The sequence below is a fragment of the Pan paniscus genome, chromosome 4 (assembly GCF_029289425.2).
Source record: "Pan paniscus chromosome 4, NHGRI_mPanPan1-v2.0_pri, whole genome shotgun sequence".
NCBI classification, from domain to species: domain Eukaryota; kingdom Metazoa; phylum Chordata; class Mammalia; order Primates; family Hominidae; genus Pan; species Pan paniscus.
In genome coordinates, this window is record NC_073253.2 from 75,022,376 (window position 1) to 75,038,197 (window position 15,822).

Consider the following 15,822-nt stretch of genomic DNA (forward strand, 5'->3'; position numbering starts at 1 on the left):
GTGACTCATTCGCTCTCATGTCTCCCTGGTAAATCCTCTTTGTGGCTAAATAAACTGACACTCAGTACGAGTTTTGTGGTTTCAAATCTGCTCCTCAGTTTTGCAATATATTCCTAACATGCAGACAATGCCAAGTTCTGCCTGACTTCAGCTATCCCACAGAAGAAGCATGGCCCTGGGCCTCAAATATTTAATCCCCTGAGCTGTGTGTTAGCTTGAAATCCTCTACTCAACTGAATCCAATTTACCTCCTCTTCTGTCAAAGCAGCTTTTAGGCAGAGGTCGATGACTTGAGAAGTCACCTAGTGAAATCTTTTTCAAGTCTATGCTATTTACTGAAAAGAAAATTGGGTATACTTAAATCATTGCAAAGTTCCCTGTAACTTTGTGAAATAATTATCTAATGAAAATAAATGGCTGTATCACTGAGGAGAAGAAGAAAAGAAAAACTTATTTCCATGCTTTTTTTGTTGTTGTTGATTAAAAATGTCAGTAACCATAAGTATGTGAGCTAATGCATATGTTAATTAGCTTTATTTAGCCATTCCACAATGTATACATAGTTCAAAACATCATGTTTTACACCACAAATAAACCAATTTTTATTTGTCAATTTAAAAAATTAAAAATTGGCCAGGCACAGTGGCTCATGCCTATAATCCCAGCACTTTGGAAGGCCAAGGTAGGTGGATCACCTGAGGTCAGGAGCTCGAGACCAACCTGGACCACATAGTGAGACCTCAACTCTACACAAAATTAAAATTAGCAGAGCATGGTGGTGCACGCCTGCAGTTCTAGCTACTTGGGAGGCTGAGGCGGGAGGATCACTTGAGCCCAGGAGATCGAGTCTGCAGTGAGTTGTGATTGTACCATTGCACTCCAGCCTGGATGACAGAGGGAGACCCTGCCTCAAAAATAAAAATAAAATTAAAAAGAAAATGATACCAGTAACTATAATAGTTTAGGTCATTTGTGCTCCATAAGAGTTCTTTACTCACAATTTATTCTTCACAAATGAACCAGTCAATGACGAAGGAAGAGAGGATGACCACATATCTGAGCTGAACCATTAGCATCTAGGACAAAAGATTACATGTCCAATATGCATTAATGATTTCCATATGCAGTGCCTGAAGTACTGTGACCAAAGAAAGAAAAAATGCTGATTACTTTCCTTTAACAATCTCTAAGATCTCTAACTCAAGGCAGCAGCCCTCAATGGGTTTATCCTGCAGAGCTTGAACTATTTAAAATTTAGGTTGTTTCAAAATTTGATCTTAATTATATGTTAGGTACTTCTTACAAAGTCTTCTCTAGAAATTATTTATTCATTTTGCATCTATTTTATAGGCATAGATGATATTATTCAGTTTTTTGATAACTTCATCCTCAGAGTTAACTGCCCTTAGAGTTTCACTAATCCAAGTTCAAAGAAGACTCAGTCTTCTAAAATGCAAGTATTAATGATGAAGATCTTACCAAAAGTCCACACATTTTAATGATGAAGCTTTAGTTCTAAAATGTACTCTCATATAATGTGCTCATAAAATTAGACACTCAGCACTGTCCAAGAGAATCTTCTACAATGATAGAAATGTTCTATTTCTCCAGTGTTTGGTACAGTAACCACTAACCACCTGTGGCTTTTGAACACTTGAAATGTGGCTACTGCAATTGAAGAACTGAATTCTAACTTTATTTCATTTTAACTAATTTAAACTTGGCTATTACAATGGATGGCATAAATGGAGTCTCATGAATTAGCACATTTTGCCCTTCGAACTAGAGTTGTTTCAAAGCTAAAAATGGTGTCCATACGGGGCTAAGTGAAATAAGGCTCCACTTAACAATCTCTAGTTTTGAGCCTACAAACTGAGAGAAAACTGTCTCAATACCTATGCAAATTGAGAAATCTGTATGATCAATACCTATGTAAATTGAGAAATCCATATGATTGAGTCTCATCAGTGTGGCTTTCCTATGCCTTCCGAATGATGGGTTTCTGTGTGTGATAGGTTCTGCGGAGCGTTTGAGAGTTAGAGATCTAGGGTAGTGCTGAATTACGCATTCTTATATGTTGCCTAAACTAGCTCTTATCAAAACTACCTTCTCCCTAGAACTATGACTTTGCTTCCCTCACTTTACTGATTATGAAATAGATGCTGAAAACACTTAGCCCTCCATTGCAAAAAAAATAAAAGCACTTCAATTTTTTTATCCAAAAATGTCTCCCTTTCTCAACCACTAGGAAATTCTGTTGCCTTTTTTTCACTTCTGCTGGAGTTGCCCAGAGGGGCACCAGAAAGCAAGACTGAAAGTCATCAGTGGCAAGAACAAACACAATTTTTGAGCTTTCACAGTGGTAAGATATTTATTGTAAAGATCAGCAATGTCTGCCTTCATATTTCCATACTCCGATCTTTTGCACAGCTTAATATTTTAAATGATGTCCATAGGACTAAATGTTCTGAGGACACGTTGATAAGTAATATTTTACCAGATATGTAAGCATCCAAATTTACAAATTAGATGTTAGTGAGCTTCTTGTCCCTTTATAAAAGGATTTCTTGGTTTAGAAGAGATCTGTATTCACTCCTCTAAATAGAAGTATATATAAAAGGTACATATAAATCATTACCAAACCTAATTTACTTGTTCTATGCTCTATGAGTCTGGGTAACTGAAAACTTTATTAATTGTTGCATTTGCCCACTAAAAGCAATACAAAGGAGAGAAAAAAGCGGTCCCCAAATTATACTGCATTTATGAAAATACTATGATTAGAATCACAGAAATTCACACAGACATGCAGTACTATAACTTCAGGTAAAATGACAAATTGTTGATTTTACCAAATATTTAGCTGGAAGAATATATTTTCAACACATTATTTTACCAGGAATACCCACTGCCACCCCTGCTTCAGAAGTGGATTTGATTTCTATAGAGGGAGCATTGAATCTGGAAGCTATTGTTTCTTCCCTGGCTGTCAGGAACAGCCTGTGTCCCACCCCTTTCCACCCTTTCTTACTTAGGATCAGGCCACAGGTGCACCAAGATCCCTTCAAGGAAATAAGAAGCCTATGTCTTACAACAGCTTGGTCTGAGGCTTCCTCCAGGCTACTGGTGCCTCCTGCCTAATATTCAGACCTTTGCCTAGATTCTGGCTTTTCTCCTATATTATTTGGCTTCATTTCATTTCTGGCTGAGATTGCCGGTCTGGATTCCAACACGTTTTTCATTTAGTTTCCCAAGTTCTGGCACATCATCTTATCAGATGTAACATTTTCTTGCTTGGATTGTTTTTTCAACTGGTTCCTTCTTGCCTTAGTTGAAATGAATGAATGTGACTCTCTTTCCATCTTGATTTGTGTTTCTATACTTGCTCACCTCCCTTGTTTGTTTTTGTTTTCTGGACTTACAAATCTTAAAAGCAAAATGAGGCTCAGAGAGACGAAGTGATTTCCCCAAGGTCACACAAGGAGAAACAGTAAGATCATTGGGTTTTCAGCCCCATCTACCTTTCCCCATGCTGTCTGCCTCTAAAAAGCCACACTTGGCACTGATAACAGGAAGACCGGTTCTCCCAACTGGCAGCCCAAGGCTCTAGCTTTCCATTCTGTCCTCCCTTGAGTAAAGACACAAAATGTAGAAAAGCAGAAAACTATCAACCCAGGGACTACCTAAAATACACAGAACATAACGATAGAACCAGCTTGGAATTAAAGGCCCTTGGGCTTAACAAAACCGCGACACTGATTTATGTTTTATTAAATAATAGCATAGTTATACCGAGGGGAAGTTCCAAACATTGCTAACAACATAAAATACTTTTATAATTGAAGAAAGAGTTTCATTTCAGCTTCTGATGATCTAATGATTTAACTGCAAGACATGCAATGACTGAGTAATTTATTTTTTTACCAAACAATAATCAATGTCATGTGGCTGTGTCATGAGAATTTATTATTAACTTAACTGGTATATTTCAGCTTGACATTCCCAGGACAACTTGCTCTTTAAGAATGAGTCAAACCTGATGACTTATGTCCCTTGGAAAGGTAAGTAGATTATTTCTAAATTCTACCACTCTTTCTGTGGATATTTGAGTTTACGAATCTGGAAAATACACTGCCTTTTGCCTAAGCTGCCAAGCCACATGAGCAAGAGAATTGATTCCAGGAGTGTGCCTTGAATCTTTAAGTCTCTCTCTTAATGAAATTATGCTGAAAATGGTTATAATATTAAGACTGGGATAATGCACAACATAAACCAAACAATACTCTAAATGAGCTCATGTATTGATTAGAAATATCTAAATAGTATTCAGTAAAGGTGACTCATCTCACTAGTGTCTAAATAATGGGTGAAAAAAAATTTAATAGTTTTTTCCAGGTTAACAGATAAAACTAAGAAAACTTCTAAATACATTTAGGGAAGTCTGGTGTCCCAAATGCATTTCACAGCAAAATATGTGTTGGGTCTTTCTCAGTTCCACAGCTACATCACACAGCAGGGATGGAAGGACAGCATGACAATAGCTTTTACTTTCCAAATGGATGTTTAAGTAATCTGAAGAAGACACTTTCTGCTGGGCTCTATTCAATCTGTAGTCTATTGCAGTGTACAAGTAAACATCAAAACCCCCTGCTTCACAACTGTCGTTTTTGGCTCTCATTACCAATGGGCCAAATTAGTTTAAGGCAAGATGGTCAGCAGATGGGCAGGGCAGCATACCAAAGGCACCCAAACCCACCAAAGCCAATATAGGAAAAAAAAGAAAAGAAAACCACCCAGGGAAGAGGCCTTTGGGCAACATCCCAATTCATTACAGCTAGAAAAGAAGAAGGGCTGCTTTTAAGGGTCTCAGCTTTGGCAAGACAGCCACAAAGGCTGTTGTTACCTCTGGCATTGCAGCAGAATCAATCTAACAGGAAGTGGAGACAGTCCAGCAATGCCATGGCAACCACAGGCTGCTGCAGGAGGGAGGGAGGAGAGCCAGCAGGCAGGACTGATGGTGACTGGGAGGGTGCACTCCGATGAAGGCAGCCTTGGGGACCTATCTCTGGTACCAGCCCCCAGGGAAGGTCACTTTTCCCTGGGAGTAACTTCCATTAGGGAAGAGAGCAAAGCAAGTCATAAATGGAGCCACAGGTGCACAGAACCCAGGGTAAGGGGGTAGGTGAGTGCGCTTGCGGTTCCTTTTTCATGAAGAGCAGCTCTCATTCCTGCCCTGCAATGTCACAGGTCACCCTGAGATATCAGAGACAGAGAATCAAGTGCTGCTGCTGTGAGACAGTAACGCAATATAAGACAATCATTCAGGAACATTCTATTGGAGTGCTCACCCATCCAAAGTATTAACACCCTGATTCAAAAAAGGCTATTGGAGCTTTTTTTTTTTCTTTAAGACCTACCTTCCTCTCACTAAGCTTATGATGATGACAATGATATATAAATACCACTGAATGTAATCAAATAAAACAGTTGGATGACACCATGAAAGAGAGTTTAACTCAAGAAGGTCAAAAGGGCAAAAACAAATGTGAATCATAGAGAGAAGATATAGGAAATCTTTTCTTAATCCACTGCAATGGCACTTCATGATCAGTAAGTTTTCCTTATGTCACATTAAAGTCTCTTTTGCCTTAATTTTAGTCGCTCTCTATCCCACCCATTCAAACTCCAAGGGATCACTGCTGATATCTATATCTTGCATCTCTTCATTATTTCCCCCATCTGTATAATAAGGCTGATGATCTTTAAGTATTTAAAGATGTTATATATGCTGCATCAACAACAAACCTATAGCAGAATACATATCCTTACATAAAACAGAAGCTGCTAGTTGTCCCTCGACATCCATTCTTCCAATGTCTTTCAAAGTAATAGAACTCCCAACTTTTAACTGGGCACAAGGCCATCTGAAATAAAGACCACTTAGCCCATCTTCCTGTGCAGCTAGAAATAGCCATGTTACTAAATTCTGGCCAAAGGAATAGGAGCAGAAGTTATGGAAACAACTTCCAAATTGTGTCCTTGAAGCACAAGTCTTGCCCTTTTGCTCTCCCTGCCTTTATATTGCTCTTGAAAATAATCCTGGTGCAAAATCACATTAGATCAAGTGGGCAAAGGCAATACTCTGGGGATAGTAGAGTCACAAATAAATTTCTGACAACCTCATGGAGTACAGCCACTATACCAGCCCTGTACCACCTACTTCTCATACTACACAAGAGACTTCTATCTTGTTTAAGCCAGTACTATTTTAACTTAAAGGCTTTCAGATTGTTTAACCTAATAAGCATAATTATCTATACTTGTCTCCTGTGTTGTATCAACCTGACCAGCAAATGGGTGGGCTGCACTAATACAGGCTTTATGGGAATTGGCCAGAGACTGTCTCAGGTTATCAGAAATCTGACCCAAGAAGCCAAGATTCAGCAAGAGTTGAGGTTGTAATATAAGAGAGTAGGGATACAGCCAAAAAAAAAAAAAATCAGAAAATCAAGCTAAGGCAGGTCAAATCTGACAGATTCACACACAGCAGAGAGCCTCAAGGAGAATACACATGTGTTTTCAGATATATGGGAAGTCTAGCACAGTGGCCCAGGCAGGTTGTCAGAAGCTGGGCAGAGGAATTTCAAAAGCTGAAAAGAACATAGCTCCAAAGTGAAACGTGCATATTTATTCTGCCCACTGGCTATGGTCTTCTGACATCTTTCATACTGAAGTCATCCAGGTTTACTGGCCTGGCTGCCCCCCACGGTTCTCTAACCTTAGTCCTTTTCCTCCACCTGAGCAGGAAACTCATTACTTATATCAGAGGGGTAGGTTGTATTCTTGCAGTGAACTGGAGATCTCACTGGGGGACGGAAACCTAGACCATCAGGATTCCTCTGGAACCAGTGGGAGAAAAGGTCTTTAGTACAGGGTTGAAAAGGCACTGTCTAACCTGGTAAATACTGGCCACATGTGCCTACTGAACACTTGCAATGTGGCTAGGCAGAATGGAGACATTCTGTAAGTGTAAAATACACCCTGGATTTTGAAGACTTAGAAGAAGGAGTGTAAAATATCTCATTCAAGTTTTTGTATTAATTACACATTGAAATGAGGCCAGGCACTGTGACACATGCCTGTAATCTCAGCACTTTGGGAGGCCAAGGCAGGAGGATCACTTGAGGTCAGGAGTTCAGGACCAGCCTGGCCAACATGGTGAAACCCTGTCTCTACTAAAAATACAAAAATTAGCCGGGCGTGGTGGTGCACATCTGTAATGCCAGCTATTCAGGAGGCTGAAGTAGGAGAATCGCTTGAACCCGGGAGGCAGAGGTTGCAGTAAGCCAAGATGGCGCCACTGTACTCCAGCCTGGGCAACAGAGCAGGACTATGTCTCAAAAATAAAATTTTTTAAAAAGAAATTATATTTAATATATATTACAGTAAATAAAAGGTATTATTAAAAACTAATTTATCCTGTTTCTTTTAGCTTTATTTGTGGCTTTCAGAAAATATGAAGCTACATATGTAGATCACATTATATTTCTATTGAACAGCACTTGTCTAACAAGCTGAGTTTCTAACATTTGGAAGAAACTTCTGTTTTCTCAAGTGAGAAAACTTTCAAACTACAAACACCCTAACACCTGAGTCCCACTCCATCACAAAAGTGGCATACAGCCAATTTGACTCACGATGTTTCCTTCATTTTCTTGTCTGATGAGCCCACATCTTTGAGGTTCATGCAAACACCCAGTTCTGGGAATGAGATTCTGTGTGCCATTGCCCATGGGGAAATGACTGCTAACCAAATTCTTGATCTCCACCAATTATTAAAAGGCAGTTCTAGCCATTAAACATTCAAAATTCTATTTAGACAGACTGTTAAAAAAAAAAAAACAGAGACACTTCTCATATTGGATTTTCTTATTGACCTAACTAAACACTCATTGCAGTCTTGTTCCAAAACTGTACCTTCCATTAGCACAAAGGAAAACCTGTTCTTATAGTTCATGTAGTAGGGTAAGGAATATAGAAAAAAATGTAAACAGTAAGCCTTTTGTGAAGAAGGAAATTCTCTTTGTCCTGCCTATTCTATTCTGAAAGCACAAACTGAAACTTTTACAAATGTATTGGCGACCTCTAATGAGAACAAAAGTGGAAAGGGAATGATCTCTTCTCTCCCTATAGCAAAGAGTCATGGCTGACACCACTATAGCAAAAACAAACAAACAAACAAACAAAAACACCCACAGGTTTACAAGGGAAAAGCATAGCAAATTTATTATGAATATGTGCATACCTGGGCACAGAAGTTATACAAAATGTGAATACAAAGAGGGTCAGTTGGTTGATGCTTAAATACTCTCTTCAAAGAAGGACACATGTATGGATCCAAGAAGTAGGAGACAGACATTATGGGAAGGCGAGGGGCAGACTTACACAGGAACAAAGGCTGTCTTATTGTGCAGATAAAATGTGTCAGGTAATCTCTTGGAGAACAGATGAAAATTCCATCTGGGTGTGGTGGTGACTCCCAGTCTCTTCTCTTCTCTGGTGGTTGACCTTTACCGGTTATTCGATGAGATCCCTAGGGAAGGGGTCTTAAGACAATTCCATTTCTTTTGGAAATAAGGATAAGGAAATTTCACATAAGGAAATTCCAGAAAATCTGTCTCAGTGCTTAGTGGAGAAGTTGGGGAGGCGAGACAAGGTTACAGTGACCTCGATTCTGAGGCAGCTTCTAAGGTCTCTCAGGATGTCAAAGTCCCTGTCTTTGGGGTACTGCTTTCTGAGCCCCAACAGAGCCATAGCTGATCTCCACATTGGCAAACAGCTGAATATTTCACAGAGGATTTGGAAAGAGGTGAAAAAAAAGTTCAGGCAGGCAGCTTTAACAGACTATATGTACATGACAGAGATATGAAAAGTTTTAGTAAATCTGAATCACATACAGAAAGCTGGAAGCAATTGCTACTGCACGGTGCTGTTTGGGTAGAAGACTTAATAGGTCTTTCTCCTCCCTTTGGGTCTTATTAAACATCATTTTGGCTTAAGAAGACAACTCTGTTGTCCAGGTTAACAACATTTTCGTGTCAAGTGCCTGGTATTCCCAAAGAAATGTCCTTCCTTTTGGCTAAGCAATATATTAAGTAATGCACTAAACAATACAGGCTGCCAGCAAGCCTGTTTTCTCATGACTTTTCTTTTCTCTGGATTCTTTTAAACTTTCTACATAAATCTCATTCTTTTAACCTCTCCTAAACTATTCTTAAATTTACAAAAAAGAAAGACACGTTTGTCACGCCTGCAATCCCAGCACTTTGGGAGGCCGAGGCGGGTGGATCACAAGGTCAGGAGATCGAGACCATCCTGGCTAACATGGTGAAACCCCGTCTCTACTAAAAATACAAAAAATTAGACAGGCGTGGTGGCGGGCACCTGTAGTCCTGGCTACTCAGGAGGCTGAGGCAGGAGAATGGCGTGAACCCAGGAGGCAGAGCTTGCAGTGAGCCGAGATCACGCCACTGCACTCCAGCTTGGGCAACAGAGCGAGACTCCTAAAATAAAATAAAATAAAATAAAATAAAATAAGAAAGACACATTTGGGTTAAATTAAAGTAATGGTGGTATATTGTAAAGATTAGAAATAAGGGGCCAGGGGTGGTGGCTCATGCCTGTAATCACAACATTTTAGGAGGCCAAGGCGGGTGGATCACGAGGTCAGGAGATCGAGCCCATCCTGGCTAACACAGTGAAACCCTGTCTCTACTAAAAATTAACCTGGGCATGGTGGGGCGTGGCTGTAGTCCCAGTTACTCAGGAGGCTGAGGCAGGAGAATCGCTTGAACCTGGGAGGTGGAGGTTGCAGTGAGCTGAGACTGCACCACTGCACTCCAACCTGGGTGACAGAACAAGACTCTGCCTCAAAAAAAAAAAAAAAAAAAAAAAGAATAGAAATAAGGAAGATAGGAGTGGCAGATGCTTAACTAGTCCCCCAGTTCCTACCACTCACCCACATGGAAAATAAAGTTTTGGGGGAACAGGAGAATTTATCAAGATACAGTGCAATCCATGCAGTTCTAGCAACTGAGTTGTCTCGTTGACTGAGTTCTCTCATTGCGGGCATGCACAGAAGGCAGTTTCATTTTCCACCTTTGGGATGACTCTGTGACTCTCCCCACCCCTCCTGCTTCTTCTGACTGGATACATGCCTGGCCCTGCTTCTCAATTTCTGCCTGTCAGAGAAAAGTTCTAACTGGTTCAGCTGGGGACTGTCAAGTACAGCAATGTTCAACCCTGTTTTAGTTCTCAGACACGTTTCATTGCTCTACATAATCCTGTGAACCATATTACAAATTGTTTGAATCATGTCGTTTTACAATGAAAATTATTCAATGTGATTAAATAAAAATATTCCAGATTTTAAAAGATTACCTAATTGACCTATATAATATATAAGGACATTAAAAATGACTTTCCACAGATAATTAGATAGGCAGATGCATTAATGTGCTTTAAACCAATGAAGATAAATACATCATTTATTGACAAGTTCATTTCAAAGAACATTTGAATATTTGGTTTTGGTATCAGGTATAAAAGTACAGGTTTAAATTCAGTCATTTCCTTGCATTGATATTGAGAAAAAATGCTACCCTAATTTAATTATAGACAGCTTCCTCCTGCCTGCTGCACAGAGAAAACTCATTCACACCACAGAGACTTAGGGTTTCCCCTTGGGTTTGATTATCTGCACCATGTAAAGGGTACAGAAGATGGGAAAACTTCACTGAATCTAAGAAAAGAGTTTCACATAAGCCTGGAACCTCAAAGGGTGACACTCGCAGTGTTGAGTGAAACAAGAAATAAATGTAGACATTCAAAAGAGGACAGTGTGGGAACTTGCCTGTCTCAAATTGGGTTCCAGATGAAGAAGAAATCTCCAAAAAGAATTTAGTTTTTCAAGATGGCTTTCACATAAATTGTGTTTTAAATTTATGTTTTATGATTAAGATGGAACAGAGACACCCCTCTTTAGGGGCCTATAGAAAAAAAAGAAAATCCTGAGTTTCTTCAAAAAAAAAAATCCAGATAGCTAAGTAGCCCCTAAAAAGTAAATAAGTAACTTGTTAAGCAAGAAGGTAATAGCCTAAAACAGTAGTCACAAAAGTTGAAGTCCAAAGATAGTTGCTTTCCCTGTAAAAACTAAAGATAATATCCTAACATATGTCCCTGAGTTGTCTTTCAGAAATTCAGACCTCTATCAAACAGATCCACTGGAAATAGACCACAGATAAAAAGGAGCTGAGGACCAAATTCTCACCACCATTCTTTGTTCTAAATTTCTTTCTGAGGGGCCTACAAAAGGTCAGACCCATGAGCCAAAGCTAACATTCTTTTCTGCTGATCCCAAATTTTTAGACAATTATAAATCAGAAAAACCTTTAAACCTACCTATGACCTGTAAGCCCACACTTTAAGATTTCTACTTGTAGACCTAAACAAACATGTAATTTTGTAATTTACATGTAGAGATTTATAGTTTTGCATGTAACTTCTGCTTTCCTGAAATTTACCCCTCCCTTTAAAAACCCTTGCCTGCAAGCCTTTGGGGAGTTTGGGCCTTAAGCATGAACTGCCCTGATTCTTCTTGCTTGGTGCCCTGCAATAAATGCCTCACTTTATCTCACTGTTATCCCAATGTCAGTTGTTTGCTTTACTGGGCTGGGTAAGCAGACTCCAGTTTGTTTCTATAATATGATCCAACAGTTTCAAGTAGAAAATGTAAGTGTTGTTAGATTTAGTTGTGGCACAGACAATGGTTTTCACCCAATATCCCAAGGGCTTTCTCACATTTCCCAGCTCCCTTGTAATTGAGCAGGATCAGACAACTAATTCTGATCAATTAGCTATGGGTAGAAGAAACACAATTTACTTCTGGGTAGAAGAATAGCAGAACTGGTGAAACATGCTCCAAGTCTCTCTTCCCCAGCAATGTTGACTGAGGGGACGTGTGTTCCAGATGAAGCAGCTCCAACATTGGAAACTCAAAGGGCCTGGATGGAAATCATGTGCACAGGAGAGTTCCCTGATTTTACAACAGACTTTGCATGAATGGGAAATAGACCTTTATTATGTTAAGCATCTGAAATTTGGATCATGTTAGCCTCACCTAACTGATGGAGTACACTGCCGGGGTGATTGACAGAGCAAATACAAAGAATCTTAGAAAGATCAACTTCACACCAATACTCAAAGATGTACCACAGATAAAAATCCAAGGAACATGAACAACCCACAGCCAAAATCCACAAAACACAAAAGAAGTCACAATGGCTGAAATCCAGATGAAATAATTGTTGATAATAACGGACCTCAAAAACTTCTAATATTGTAAATATGCTACATAAAACATAAAATAATATTATGTTTAAAGAGACAAAAGAATGGTTTGAAATATAAGTAGGAATAAGAAATTATGAAGATTAAAAACAAACAAAATGGAACTACTAAAAATAAAACATACAGTTGAAATAAAATACTCAATGGATTAAACAACAGGTTAGACACAGCCAAAGAAAGAATCAGCAAATATGAAAATAAATCCAAGTAATAATCCATTCTGGTAATTACCAGAATGCAGCTTAGGAAACTTATGAAAGGGAGGCTAGGAGGCACACAAAATAAAGAAAAGATCTAACGTAGATCTAATCAGAAGGATAATAGAATCTGCAAAAAGCAATGTTCATACAGAGCATTCAAGAACTGCTGAAATTCACCAGTCCTCAGAATGTAGAAGCCAGATGATGCTCAAATAAGATAAAAAATACATACGAATCTATTCTTGGACACATCAGAGTGAAACTGCAGAATAATAAAGAAAAAAAAGAGATCTTCAAAGTAGCCAGAGATAATCAACAGCTCACTGATAATGAGTGACAATGTCATCTGGCTCTCCAAAGGAATAATAAAAACCAGAAGAGAGTGGAAATACATATTTATTCTGCTGTGACAAAATTCTTGGCAAACAAGAACCAGACACCCAGCAAATTTAACTTTCAGAAATGGGAGGAAAATAATGGCATTTTCACACAATCATTAAGCTAGGGAGTTCACTGCAGAAAGACTTCTTTTTTTTCTTTGAGACGGAGTCTCGCTGTTGCCCAGGCTGGAGTGCACTGGCGCGATCTCGGCTCACTGCAGGCTCCGCCCCCTGGGGTTCACGCCATTCCCCTGCCCCAGCCTCCCGCCTCAGCCTCCTGAGTAGCTGGGACTACAGGCGCCCGCCACCTTGCCCGGCTAATTTTTTGTATTTTTAGTAGAGACGGGGTTTCACTGTGTTAGCCAGGATGGTCTGGATCTCCTGACCTCATGATCCGCCCAACTCGGCCTAGAAAGACTTCTTTACAGAAATCTTAAGGAATGCATTTTAAGGTCAAGGAAATTATGCTAGAAGGAAAGTCTGTGATACAAAAAGGAAAGAAAGAAACAATAAACAAAGACATATGGATAATACCAAGCAATTATTGACAGCACACAAACCAATAAAAATATCTAATACACAGTAGATAAAACACAGGCCAAAATGAAAACACTTCACAGTAGGAGTTTGTAAATTGCATAGGGAGATCATGAGAGTTTGTGCTTATATTACTCAAAAGAAAGGTAAAGACAGACTTTATTGTATTGAGTAAGTATTAACCTGGTTAAAGTAGCCAAGGTAACCAAATAAAGGGTAATATAGAACATGTAAATTCCAAACAAACAGAGGAAAGAAAATGTGTGTGGAGTTGGAGGCAGAGGTGTGAGGGGTTGTGGGGGACTGAATTGAAAACAAGGCAAGGAAGGAGTGGGGGGGAAATTAGAAAAAGATAAAGTGATACAAATAGGAGACACCTGGTAAGCTGATAGAAATTGACTCCATTATATAAGTATTCAAAAGAAATAATACAAGTTAACTCCTCATATGTACCCAACAGAAATTCTACGTGATAGAAAGTCATGTACTCAAGTGTTCTGAGTAGTGTATGCAAAATAGCCAAAAACTGGAAACTTCTCAAACACCTATTCCACAGTACAATGGAAAAATAAATTATTGTTTATTTTATACAAGAGAATTCTATACAGCAATGAGAATGAAAAATCTGCAACTACATGCAACAATATGGGTGAGTCTCTTAAACATCATGTTGAGTGAAAGAAGGTAGACACAAAAGACAACCTAGTGTATGATTCCATTTACATGAAGCACAACAAACAGGCAAAACAAATTCATAGTTTAGAGATAAAGATGGTGTAGGGAGGAGGAAGGAAGAGGAAATAGGGAGGGAGGAAGGCGGAGGAAGAAAATGTAGAAACTAGAAGGACGGGAATCTGGGAGGTAGTGAGATTTTCTTTCTCCATCAATGTTTTGGTTACACAACTGAATCCAGTAGGTAAAGATTCATTAAGTGACATATCTATGATTTATGCATATTACTGTATGTAGAATGTAGATTAAATTTCAGTAAGTGGGTTTTTTTTTCTTTTAAGTTGAGGGATACAGGTGCAGGTTTGTTACATAGGTAAATCTGTGTCATGGGGGTTTATTGTATAGATTATTTCATCACCCAAGCATCAAGCCCAGTATCCATTAGTTCTTTTTCTTGATCCTCTCCCTCCTCCCACCCTCCACCCTCCAAAAGGCCCCAGTGTGTGTTGTTCCCCTCTATGTGTTCATGTGTTCTCATCATGTAGCTTCCACTTATAAGTGAGGACATGCAGTATTTGGTTTTCTGTTCCTGTGTTAGTTTGCTAAGGTTAATGGCCTCCAGTTCCATCCATATCCTTGCAAAGGACATGATCTTGTTCTTTATTATGGCTGCATAGTATTCTATGGTGTACCACATTTTCTTTATCCAGTCTACCATTGCTGGACATTTAGGTTGATTCCATGTCTTTGGTATTGTGAATAGTGCTGCTTCTTCACAGCAAAGGAAACCATCAACAGAGTAAACAGACAACCTACAGAGCAGGAGAAAATTTTCACAAACTATACATCTGCCAGAGGTCTAATATCCAGCATCTATAAGGAACTTAAACAAATTTTCAAGAAAAAACAAACCATCCCATAAAAAGTGGGCAAAGGACATGAACGAACACTTTTCAAAAGAAGACATGCATGGAGCCAACAATTATATGAATAAAAGCTCAACATCACTGATCATTAGAGAAATGCAAACTGAAACCACAAAGAGATTCCATCTCACACCAGTCAGAATGGTTATTATCAAAAAGGCCAAAAATAACAGATGCTCGTGAGGTTGTGGAGAAAAAGGAATGCTTACACACTGTTGGTGGGGGTGTAAATTAGTTCAGCCATTGTGAAAGACAGTGTGACGATTCCTCAAAGACCTCAAGTAAATGGTTTGAGAAATTCAGCTGCATGTTATTAATAAGAGACACACCTATTATTTAAGGAAACAGAAATATTAAAGGTTCAAGGATGAAAAAAAATTGCCACGTAATAATTAACTGAATAATTATATAAAATGGACCTCAAGGCAAAAAAGCATTGCTATAAATAAAGACATTCACTGAAACATGATGTAAAATTCCTAAGTTTGTGTGTACGTAAGGATATAAACTCAAAATATGCAGAGCGACATGTTCCTGAGCTAAAGATATTGACAAATTCACAAACATAACAAGAGATTTGAAAACATTTAGATTAGCAATCTAAAGATCAAGCAGACAACAAAATCAAAAAGATATAGATTATTTAAAAGAAAAATTTTAAATCTCAACTAATTTGTTGTACCCAACAATTTGAGAATA